Source organism: Urocitellus parryii, chromosome 2 (assembly GCF_045843805.1).
Source record: "Urocitellus parryii isolate mUroPar1 chromosome 2, mUroPar1.hap1, whole genome shotgun sequence".
Taxonomy (NCBI): domain Eukaryota; kingdom Metazoa; phylum Chordata; class Mammalia; order Rodentia; family Sciuridae; genus Urocitellus; species Urocitellus parryii.
In genome coordinates, this window is record NC_135532.1 from 125053623 (window position 1) to 125060179 (window position 6557).

Sequence of the window (6557 nt, forward strand, 5' to 3'; positions counted from 1 at the left end):
CTATGCAGTCCTGCTTTACCCTAGTATCCTATCCTTCATACAAAAAATATAGGACACTAACTAAATTCAAATTTCAGACAAATAACAAAGAATTTTTCTTTAGTGAATATGTTAAACTATACATAGAAATATTCTTAGAATATGTTTTCTCTTCTTTAAGATTACGGTTTCACATGCAAGTTAAGGATAGATAATTTGTTTCATATTATTCACTATTTACCTAAAATTCAAATTCATCTGGTTGTCATCTAGTTGACTGGCAACTTCAGGCTAGCTTCTAAATTTAGCTAAAATTTAACTTAGTTTAGCTAGCTTCTAATTTTAGCTAAAACTAAATTTTCTAAGTTTCCCAGTTGCTGTCATGATTTGCCTGTATGTCCCATGCAGACAGCTATCAGCACCAAGGCTGTCCCAAACTGTTAAAATCCACTTACCTACTCTTCCCTTTCTGGTCTTTAGAGTTAATCATTTCCCATTTTCTGTGAATGGTTTCCTCTTAGCAGCATGTCCTATGTGTCTGTATACATTTCCAGTTTCTGCCGGCTGCTCCTTGTGTGTGGCTGGTATTCTACCAACATACATAGTGTGTGTGATAAACCTCTTCCAGCTGGCTTATTACTCCCACTTCACTGATATAGTCCTAGTTTTGTCTGGTGCAATTCTATTAAAAGTAACAAGTAATTTTGCAGTTTCTACTAGGTTCCAGACATTGTGTGATATTCTGAAAAGAACAAAAAAATAAAAGGCTTGTTTTTCATCCTCAGAAACTTCGTACTCAAGCAAAGGAATAGTTATTAGAAGTGGTGATTGTATTAATCACTACCACTTTTGTATACTTAATACAGTCAAAAATATTCTTCTTGGAGTAATCCTGTCAGCTATTTTCTCTTAAGAAAAATAAAATAGAGGAGCTGGGGTTGTAGCTTAGTGGCAGAGTGCTTATCTTACACATGTGAGGCCCTGGGTTCAATCCTCAGCACCACATAAAAAATAAAGAAAAATAAACAAAATAAAGATATTTTAAAAAAGAAAAACAACATAAAGATTGTGAGGTTTATCAAGTTTCCTAGAGAAATACCTTCTCAATGACAGAACTAGAAGTAGGATCTAGTGCTGACTCCAGATTCAATATACATAACAGTTGCCTCAACTCAAATTAACCTATTACTATCACCATCATATAAAGTTCAGGTTTGTCATAAGCTGAGGAGGGAAGATATACCTGGTGACTTGTTATGTATAGTTATTTCTTTGCTGTTGCTTGTTTCTTTTATGTCATTGGTGACACTGGCTAAAAAGTCCACATTTATTAGGATTTCTAAATTCTTTCTAATACCTATGGGACTGATGTAAATAAATATGCCTGATATTTATGCTTTTAGAAGAGAAGTCTATTTAAATAGAAATGATGATCAGGGCAGAAAATACAGATAGATTTTGCTTTTACATCCACTTTGAATTCAGGTGTGGCTCTTCATCATCAGTAAGTCAGTAAGGTGGTCTTTCTACCATAGAAATAGTGGTACAAGGAAAGGACCTTATCTTCTTCTGTCTATTATATGAATCTTCTGCATTTTTCCCCCTCAAAAGTCATCTGTCCTGTAGATCGTATGTGCAAAAAAAATGGTGATATTCTTGGTTTAGTTTCTGGGATAATTAGAGACTTGCATCTCAATGCCAACTCTTCTTTATGGATTAGCATAATAGTGGCAATGAGGGGAATTCAATCACATTTGTTGACTTATATCACTAATGAACACTAATCTAAATATATTTAGTGAATGGAGGAGATGTGCCAAGCCTGTTCCACACATTCCTTCTTGCAGAGAAGCCTCCTCTGCAGATTGCTGAAAGGGTCTTCCTCAGCTCTGGGATACTGAAGAAGCAACCCCTTCCTAAAACATTTCTTTCTATATCTGTTATTAGCTGCAACCTGCTAGTTTCTGCTTCTGTAATCCTATTTTCTCAGTAGCTGTGGCAGGAACCAGAGTTACCTAGAGAAAGGCAGAGAAATCAAGGCCACCTGTATGAGAAAATCTTGAAACCTGGAAGTTTGTACTTCATAAAAGAAGAAAAGGTGGTGCTTTTGGAGAAGACTCTGCTGAGTCAGTGCTGAATAAATCTTGCTCTTCTTCATCTTCTAAGCACCACTTGTCTCTTTCCAGTGCCATAATTTTCGTATTTCTGGTAACAGTACTACACAACTTTTCAACTCAGCTGCACAGCTGTCTTGACAATAGTCTCTCAGTTTCTGAATTACACCTTCCCAAAGTGGATGCTGATTATGCAAGATTCTATTGGACAAGATTTTGGCTTCTTATTGATGGATAGCCCCAGAATTAGTTGCCCAACTATGATCTGATGAACTGGGCTAAGAAAGTATAGGATTTGGACAAATGTAGGTACAAAGCAGGTATTGTCAGTGGGAGAAGGGACAGACTCATGATGGTGGGGTCAGAAATCTTCCAAAGAAAAACAATTTTAAGTATGGAGTTACACATTGTGAATTTTAGGCAATTCTGGGTCATCAAAAGCAGCAGAAATTTCAGATTGAAGTTGCTGGCTCAATAAATTTCTTATTTGGTATCTAGTCAGGGGAGATTATATTTAATCACATCCCCAGTGACCAGCTTTAAGGAGCTTGGATGCTTCAGTTTCAGGAATATTGAGAGAAGTTAACTGACACAGGTAAAAAAGGATAAGTGGAATTTCTTCCTCAGTGCCTTTTTTTATGTGGTAGAATAATTAGCCCAATTGGTAAAGGCACTTGAGATGGCTAATCTAGCATACCAGCACCGCACTGTCCTTGTAAGCTTTTATTTAAAATATGCTGTTCTCAATAAGTAAACTTACATAGCACCTAACAAATGCTGAGAACTCTTAAAATGTTAAGAATTAGAAGCATTCTCTCTTATATTTAGGCATTTATCTACAGAATCTGAAAATAAAGGAACTTGTTATTTAATATGTAAATATCGCTTTAAAAGAGTTTTCAAATTATATGTCCTTTTCTCTCCTCAATTTATGTAAAGTCTGAGTTCATACAATATGTCTCTCAGCAATATTTTTCTTGACATTGAGGTATTGCCACAAAAAAAGAGGCAAGGAAGTTATTCCATAAATATTGCCATTGATTACCATTAATCTGTAAGTCTCTCACTTTCAAAATTAATCAGTCAATTGTCCATAGTAGCAATGAGTCACAATTTAAGTACAAGAATACCTTTCCCCATTATTTTCTATTTGTTCATATTGAAATATTAAGTTAATGAAAAGGAAGCAAATCATATAAGCACAAATTGGGGGTGTACACATGTAATATACAAATTCATCAGAAACAAAATCAGATTATTCAGCGTACATATTAAAAAATTTTCTGAGGGCTGAGGTTGTGGCTCAGTGGTAGAGCATTCGCCTAGGAAATGTGAGGCCCTGGGTTTGATACTCAGCACCACATAAAAAACAAATAAATAAAGTAAAGGTATTGTATCCAATTACAACTAGAAAATAAATATATTTAAAAAAGAAAAAAAAACATTTCTGAGTCTGTGTGGTAGTCATAGTAATGAACTCAAGCCTATATATAGGCTTATTATGGAGTTGAGATATCCCCCCAAGCCTCCTCTTAATGCAAAAATATCGAGAGATGAAATGATTAGATTATAAGAGCTATAACCTCATTAGTATATCTTAATTTGAATGGACAGACTGGTAACTGTGGGCAGGATGGACAGGGCTGTAGGAGATGGGTGATTGGAGGCATGCCCTGGAAGGAGGGTTCATCTTCCCTGTCCTCCCCTCCTCTGCTTGCCAACCCTGCCAAAAGCTGAGCAGCTTTCCTCAGCTGAGCCCCTCCTCTTTGTGTGCTGCATCACTTTGGGCTGAGGCTTCTGAAACTATGAGCACCACATTAACTTTCCCTCCTCTAAGTAGTTCCTGTTTGGTATTTTGGTCACGTTGATAACACAGCTAATAAAACAAGGTTGAAGTTTTGAATCCAAGAGCAGTGACACCAATACTGCTTGGTGTCAAGCAGTGACACCAAGACTTTTAATGAAACTAGATGGTAACAGGATTTTGCTATTATGGTTGTATTTCCCCAAGCAACTAGTGACATTGGTGGCACTGCCACTGTATCATTACTAAGCATGAGGATCCCTCCCCCACACTAGGAGAATTGAAATTTTCAGTGATATGACATGTAAAGTCCAGGTATTAAATCTGTATTTCATAGAAACTAGCTTGCCTAGGAGCTTAGGGAAAACAATTTTGTTGATTTGATAAAAAATAAGAGATCCTGGGCTGGGGATGTGGCTCAAGCGGTAGCGCGCTCGCCTTGCATGCGTGCGGCCCGGGTTCGATCCTCAGCACCAATACAAACAAAGATGTTGTGTCCGCCAAGAACTAAAAAATAAATATTAAAAAAATTATCTCTCTCTCTCTCTCTCTGTCTCTCTCTCTCTCTCTCTCTCTCTCTCTCTCTCTTTCCTCTCTCACTCTCTCTTTAAAAAAAAAATAAGAGATCCTTCCAGAAATTAAAAAGTAAAACAAAGTTTCTTGTGCATGAAGGATGGGTTTCACATGCCTGTTAAGTTTAAGAGTCAGACAGACATGTTTAAACTCCTTTAAGAAGGTTGGCTATCAGCATTTTTAAAATGATCAAATTGCAAAAAGAATGCAAGATGGACCAGTTGGCTAAACTAAGATATATCTATCACTAGTTTTATATCCTATCTTTTCTTGCCAACTTTTGCCTCGTATAATATCTGATAATTTACTGATGAGATCTATCAGTCTTAAACACCTTTTCTGAGAACAATTTTTTCATAGGTGCAAATTTCTAGTTGGTTGTTAATGGAATATGCCTGTGAAATAACTGGATCTTATCATCGGTTATTTGTTCACAGCACTTGCTCATTTAAACTGAGGGAATATTCTTCTTTTGGAAGATATTTTAAGCAAGTACTGAAGTATAGCAGAATAATGATGTGTCATGTGTCATATTCAGAAGAGGATATAAAAATTATTTAGTCCTTTCTACCTCCCTGACATGGATTGCTCTAGATGATCATTGAATATTAGAGCTATATTTTAATATCTTCACTGAACCTTGCTGATGACCAACATTTTATTTTTACAGAAGAAAACAAACCTATTTTGTTAACAAAATTATCACATCTAAATTGCTAAGCATTAGTGTTTCTGAACATTGTTGGTACAAGCATTAGCAGCTTATTCTGATTATTTTTTTAATTAAAAATTTACTGGCTATTTTTAGTTATATATAGCATTAGGATTCATTTTGACATAGTCATGTAAACATGGAATATAATTTTCTCTAATTCAGTACCCAGTATATTCCTTTTCCCTCCCTTTCTACCTTCTCCTGTTTTCTTCTCCCTACTGATCTTTCTGATGTTTATAACTATGATTATCTTAAAAATTAATTTGTTTGGGAGATCTGTAATAATGAGATTCACCATTGTATATTCATAAAAATATGGAATTCTTCAAAAATTTGTGTGTTACCCTTGCGCAGGGGCCCTGCTAATCTCTGCATTATTTTAATATTAATATATGCACTGCCAATATGAAAACTTAAAAATATTTTTAAAATATGTTTCTAACTAATATTATTGAAGTGTGTGTTTTAGATTTTTTAGTACATATTTTTAAATATGTCTCACAGAATAAAGCAATTTTAAAAGTCCAGATGGTAGAGAGACTGTTTCTCCAACTTCACATTTAGTCATTTTGTGAGACTGTTTGATAAGTTATTTAATCTCTCTATACTTTATCTATAAAGTGGAAAAAAAATACCTTCCTAATAGCATTCATGTGAGAATTAATCCACATCTTCTGATTAGAATAATGCCCAGGGTCTATTAAGCTTTTCCTAACCTACATAGTATCTTCTAAAAAAAATTATCAGGGAGACAAGACCAAAAACTGATCTATTTATGAATAAATGGTGGTATTTGATGGTGATGATAATGATGTAATACCTTTTGACATCTGTTTAAATTGAACAAATAGGTCTACAAAATATTTGCTTAACTGATATTCTGACAAATATTTGAAGAGGGAACAAAAAGAAAACTTTCATCACCATGATCTCAATGAATTTGAAGACAGATCCAATGAATTTGACTGAAATGATTAAAAACACTTAAGAAAAACTGAAGTCAATCAGAAAGCATGAATCTGACCCTCATATATTTAAAGCAATGCAACAGTATTTACATATTGATGCTAAGTGTCAGGGAATACTTTTTAAGGTTTCCTGTGGGGGAAAAAAAATGTGATGATTAAGTAAAAAGTGTTCTCAGGTATAAAGGGGCAAGGGTATGCTAAGCAGTGTCACTATTGGTCACAAAATGAAGGTCAAAATGCTGAGGGAGAATTTTACAAACAGAGTAATTTTTGAGAGTAGTTATATGTTTGGGGAGGATGTAAAAAATGGAAAGGAAAATAAAAAGCTATCAGGTCATAAAGTGTGTAGCATAATCTGGTGAAAATTTTAGATTCTATCCTGAAGAGGGTAAAGAGCCATTAAA

At 34.8% G+C, this 6557-nt stretch overlaps 1 non-coding gene across 1 annotated transcript; it reads right to left on the minus strand.

The window, feature by feature from the left end:
* Window positions 1-5494: 5494 nt before the first annotated feature.
* Window positions 5495-5598, minus strand: LOC113200542 (U6 spliceosomal RNA). Its single transcript, XR_003303065.2, has one exon. It is a non-coding gene; the product is annotated as a U6 spliceosomal RNA (small nuclear RNA).
* Between the last annotated feature and the right edge of the window lie 959 nt (window positions 5599-6557).